The sequence below is a fragment of the Odontesthes bonariensis genome, chromosome 11, assembly GCF_027942865.1.
Source record: "Odontesthes bonariensis isolate fOdoBon6 chromosome 11, fOdoBon6.hap1, whole genome shotgun sequence".
Lineage (NCBI taxonomy): Eukaryota > Metazoa > Chordata > Actinopteri > Atheriniformes > Atherinopsidae > Odontesthes > Odontesthes bonariensis.
Genome location: NC_134516.1, coordinates 9,336,690 through 9,342,773, shown reverse-complemented (window position 1 = coordinate 9,342,773; position 6,084 = coordinate 9,336,690).

Below are 6,084 nucleotides of genomic sequence, written 5' to 3'. Positions count from 1 at the left end.
GTTGAAGGACAGTGAAGCTATGAAGCATGGGAAGCACACGTGGTTGTGTTTAAACCCGTTTCATTTCCTCTGCAGAGGGCCGACAGAAGCGTGACGTCCCAAACTGGGTTATGACCTCCTCTGACTCCTTCGGCCGGGTGGAGGAGCTCAGAAAACATGCCGGCTATGACCGGATCGAGGATCTGGCCAGAACCTTTTGGGCTCACTTTCCCTCCGCAGACCGACTCGGATACAGAGTCCTTTACCCGGGAGAGTAGAAACACAAACGGGAGCTTCAGTTTGTGAAGGTGAACTTGAGCGGCTGCCTGTAAAAGCCTGGAAACAATAAAGCTGTTGAAGTGAATGAGCCTGAGCTCCATTCTTGGTCAAAGTTTAATAACACCTGTTTATAAAGCAGTCCAAATTCCAAATTTTTATGGAAGCAATCTTTGTTTAACTAAAGTTTAACAGGTTCCAACTTCAAACTCTGTTTCATGAGAAAAAAATGCTGACGTACACGTTTAACAGACGTAGCTGCCTCTGTCAGAAAGGATCTACAGTCATCATGTTTTCTTTTGACTGAAGTCCCATCTGCTTAAAAATGACTTTGATCCTTCCTCATAATATTTAGATATTAACTACAATTAGATTTTCGTCTACATCTACGCCAGTTCCTACGCCTATGCGGCTGACTCATGTAAACACATTGTATGATATAAACTCGTGTCAGCAGCAGCCAACATAACAGTGTGTCCTTAGCCAACGTACAAAGAAGCATAAACTAACGCTTCACCAGCATCCTGTTGCAGCTTTGATGGTGGAACCTCTGGGAGCTCCTTCTTCTTCAGGGTTTGACTCCAGTTCAGACTGATATTGTTGTTCGATTCTACCAGAGTAACGTTCTTCTGACCAACTTTCTTCCTCCCCCGCAGCTCGCTCAGCAGTTACCATGGTAACGAGAATCTGGCTTTCTCAAGAATTTTGACCAAAGCCTGTCTCACACATTTTTAGTAAGACCTCGGGAAATTGTACCAGAAAGGGCAAAACATGTCTCCTTTAAAGGACCAATAAGAGCTACATCTCAGACTCTACAGGCCTCAGTTAACTTGTTAAATGTGTGATTGGGTCGGTGTGAAAACTCAACATCTAGGCTGTTATTTTCAGCTTCTACATGTAACTGAAATAGAAAATCTGAGAATTCCGACAGAAACTCAGAATAAGTGCACAACAACAAACAGTAACATATTTGGCAGCGACTAAGTGCCTACTAGGTGGCACTGTACCCATTTCATCTATTGCTAATAGAGCCACTTCTGGTTGACCTCTTCACCACCACCAACAACAAACTCAGGCATTCGAGAAAGATGGCGAACGAAGGGCAAGATGATGCTACATCCCTCTACATTTTGTTTGTGATGAGCTGCTTATTGCACAACTGAGTTATCTCGGGGTCTTAATCCGATCGCGAGTAACCCGATCCGATCCAATTTTTTGTCAGATTAAGGTGTATACATGAACTTAATAACTCAGTCTTATTGTAAATTACAGCTGTCTGTTGTTAGCACGTTAAGCTTTGATTGGTCTGGGCTGGTCTGTGGCATTATTTATAAACCTTCACCCTTGCTGTTTCCTCTCATAGCTTGTTTTCACCATGACAGCTGCTGGGTTCTTCCTGAGGTATAAGCACAAGCTGTCTTTTACAGTTTTTGTTTGATTGGAAACATTAGTTAATATTGCATTCTTACTCTTTGCTGTACATAATTTCAGGGTTTCCCTCTTTACCTTGTCGACTGCTGCTACATGGGGTTTTCCCACTAAAGGTGTGCTATCATCTGTTGTGGTAAAACATTACATGCTTGTGTTAGAATATGTTCTCATCTTAACCGCTTTTTGAGTTATTGTGTTTATGTGCATGTTGTACTGCTGCTATCCACTGGGGGCAATGAGAGCAAGTTCTTGTCTGTATTCTGCACTGTTCTAACCAAGAGAATGAAGTTCAATTTACCTGACCGTTAGCAATAAAAAAGAACACAGCTATCTAACGAAAAGAAGTGTGGTTCATTGTGAATATGAGTACCGAACAAGAAAACGCAACATCTTTTGACAGGGAGTTGGTACCTTATTTGGATAAAGGACAGTCTTTGAGTTAGGATTCAATTCAATTCAAACAAGAACGAATGCCTTTCTAATCCCAAATTGAAAAATATAACATTACAGTGATTGCTTTTCCACAATTTACATATTACCTTTACATGTGACTATGTGTCCCAGCAGGAAGCTGAGGACTTCTGTCCTGTGAATAGTTTTATCAGCTATATAAATAAATATATATGATTTAATGTTCAACTCTTCATACCAATTTCTATGTGTAACTATAAAAAAGATTGATTTATTTAAAAAATGACCCTGTTCTACACTTAGTCCAATTTGAGAAGAGCTAATGTTTGGATGCTGTTTTTTCTTTTTAAGTGAGTTTAAACCTGACTTCAGCATACTTTGCCTTTAAACTGAAGGTGGGAAGTGTTTATTTCAGAGGTTTTTGGTCATTTGAATATGAGTGACTATGAACTTTTTAAAAAATCTTCTCAGTAGAAACTTTAGAAAAGAGTGCAGACTTTGACATTTCTCAAACCTGATATTTTTCCTGTTGGAAGTATGTTGTTCCACTTTTCTGGGTTTCTGAGAGTGTTTCCTTCATGTTGGGATGCAACAAGTCCTCAGCAGGAGTTACAATCTTCTACAACCGGTGGAGTGAAATGTGAAGAAAAAAAGTTGTGTAAACTGATGGTGTTTATGTTTGTTTTTAAATGATGCTGCAATGATGCTTCTGAGGAGGGAACCATGGCGATCATGGAATTCCTCTGGGCTGTGGCCAGAAAGCAAAGAATCCTCTCACGGAACTGCAAACTTAACCTGAAAGTCCTGCAGCTCGGAATCAGAGTTTAAGAGTAATTATTCAGCCTGAATATCACAGCACCTCTGAGCAAAGAAAGATAAAAAAAAAAACTAATTTCATGAGGAAGTGGGGCTGACCCCGTTGGTGGGCAGGACACCTGCTTTTAAAGACTGTGATAGCTGATCAAAGGAAAAACCCACAAATAGTCACATGTGAAAGTGCTCCTAAATATGACAGATCTTAAGCCTTTACTTTGAAATAACTGGCCTCTCTGTACCATAATCACTTACAGACGCACATACAAGTTGTGTTCATTTTACTTGTGGTCTTGTTCACATGTAAACACAACACATTAGTATGGAACTTTGTCACTTCCTGTTTAGGTTTAGCCAATAACGCAGTGTTGGGACTTTAAAAATCCAGACTTCTTAGCGAGGGTTAGGAAATGATCATGGTTAGGGGTCGTATAAAAGTCGTATTTAGAGTGTGTGTGGGCTGCAGCCAGGAGAGTTGGTGAGCAGGTAAGTTGTCCCAGCTGTAGGTGACTTGATCTAATCAGCTGGGCTCCTTTAAAAGATGCTGGAAGACGCGCCAGTGAAGCCAGTGGGTCCAGCTATTGTTGGAGTGTTTTTCCAATAGCTTGTGCAGGTTGTCTGAAGTGGAAGGAGGGTGACAGTTTGATTTTGGGTTTTGTTGGTCTGTTAATCATTTAGGTTCTTGTTTGTCCTCAGCAGGTTCCGTTGGGTTTGTGTTTTTCTTCTAGGTTTTGGTTGAATAGTATTACTTTTCTTTTGCAATAAATAACCATTTAAACATCAGCCATCAGTTCTCATTGTTTTATTTCCTCAGCTCGGGACACTTTATTGTTACCCCGTGTAAAAATTGGCTTTGTTCTTAGACATTATAAATTAAATAAGTCTCAGTACTTTTCCATGATGATGACCTAAAGTGATCCAGGAATGGGAAGACAAAACAATTGGGAAAGCCTGGGAAAGCAAGGGCAGATTCACACACACACATTGTTTTGGGCTGATCCAGAGAATACGACGAAGCATGTTGAACCTACTCATGTCCAATCGTACTCGGTCGAGTGTGAGTCCAACCTATGAGGCTATAAATGCAAATGATAACCGGAAGTCGAGGTTCAGTCTGACGGACTTCCTGCGGGAGCTCTGTTCCACTGAGCCCAGCGCTGATACGCTTTGACGTGTGACTACCAATAAACACTTTATTTTACTTGAATTACTCCGGTCCGTTCTTGAGCTTCCAATTAAAGAACCAAATCTAACAATATCTATAACTACACATGCCTGGAACTATCCAAATGCATGTATATTTATGGTGTTTCTGCCCGTGTCTGGTGCAGAAATCACTACACAGTCTGTGGCTTTCACCTGAGTGAGCATCAGTCTTATGGGGAGCCGAGGTTAACACGAGGCAGCAGAAGCCACCAAACCAGCAACCTAACCACAATCTCTGCACCACTTTTAAGATGAGATTATTTTCATTTGGAGCATGCTAAATGTAAAGTGAATTGCTTTATGATAAATGACATCAGTTAATAATGTGGCTCAAGCAGAGCTTGGAGGACAAGAATGGTTTGATGAACTTCTGGGGAATAAGTTGGATTTAAATGAGCAATAACTGTCTGATCTAAAATGCACTCAGATAAAGATCAAGTCCATGCATTCATTCATTCAAGCTGTGTTTATACCACATTAAAAATGATCATGATCTAAACGTTTCCAATCAGCTGAGCCCTCATTTCACCTTCGTCAGTTCAAAATTGACAGAAAATACAAACTCCAGGAACAAACTCTGCTTTAGATTGATTTCAGAAGTGAAACTGCTGAACCTGCTGGTCAGAAAGAAGCAACCTGAACCTGAGTCAGCTTCTAAGTAGCTTTCACTCTCCACTTTAAACTTCTATAAAGATATAGCAGTGTATAAGTTTGCATTTTGGGGATTTTATGTTACTTTTGCCTTGTTTTTTTTAACCTGTTAGTGTTAATGTATCTGTATGTGTGATACTGTTTTTTTTTTAAAGTGAGTGAAATTTCTCTGTTTGGTGCAGCTAACATGAACACATGACAGATGGGCAGTAAACCTCCTTTTACAACATTAAATAAGAGACGTCTGTGAGGTGAATATGGAGCTCCTGGTTGCATCAGGCAGGTCTTTGTCTCCACTGTGAGGTAGTTTAGAGTTTTTCTGTGTGAAAGCAGCTGAAACTCTAAATGATGAAGATGTTTGATGTGTCTCACCTGCAGGAATCCTAAGCAGCGTGAAGACGTTCAGCATGACAAAGACGCTCAGAGTACGCTTCGTCATGGTTCACCTGGAGACGCATCAGAGCAGCAGCTAAATCAGCATGATGATCAGCTGTCATTTCACATCTTTATGGTCCCACCAGAGGACAACAAAGCCTGAACCGTCTGTACTTAAACTGTAATCTGATCTTAAAGACTCTTTGTATTTGTTAGTTCACATTTGACCCTAATCAGTGTAAAATGAAAACATTAAAGAAGCTAATTGTTAGTTCAGCCAAAGCTATGGTTCTGGTTCTGGGTCCTGGTCCTGGTCCTGGCTGTGGCTCTGTGGTTGGCTGCTTTCAGCTCTCAGTCTGGTGTGTTTGAAGGTTTCTGCCCAGTTTTCCCTCCTCATGCCTGATCTGACCTCTCGGCTGCTGTTTTTCACAGCAGGACGACACTCGACTTCATGAGGTGGCTAAAACAGCAGCTTCATTGTTTTAGTGACGTTTCCAGTCCAGTTGGTCGCGGGACAGACAGCAGACCGCTCAGAAAAACACAACCGCTGTGAGAGAAAGAGTTTCACCTTTTTAAAAACTGATGTGTTGAATGTTTACAGCAAGAAAACAAAGAATATTGTCAACTCTTAAATATCTGAATAACATCAGTGATTAAATAAGTGATCAAATCTGTCTGGATCATCACACGTGCGCAACCTTTCAGCTGTTTTTCAGCTTCCAGGAAATCTGCTCTGTGATGGATCCTGATAGAAAAGCATCACTCAGTTATTTCAGAATAAAACTCTCTCTGCATAAACAAGTTTTGTTTTAATGGAGAGGTGGAAGATTTACACATTTAATGGGGTAAATAAGTCCAGTCAGATATCAATATATGATCCAAATCTTCAACAATCAGACAAACAACAATGTAGTAACATCTCTGTGAAACATCAACATCAGA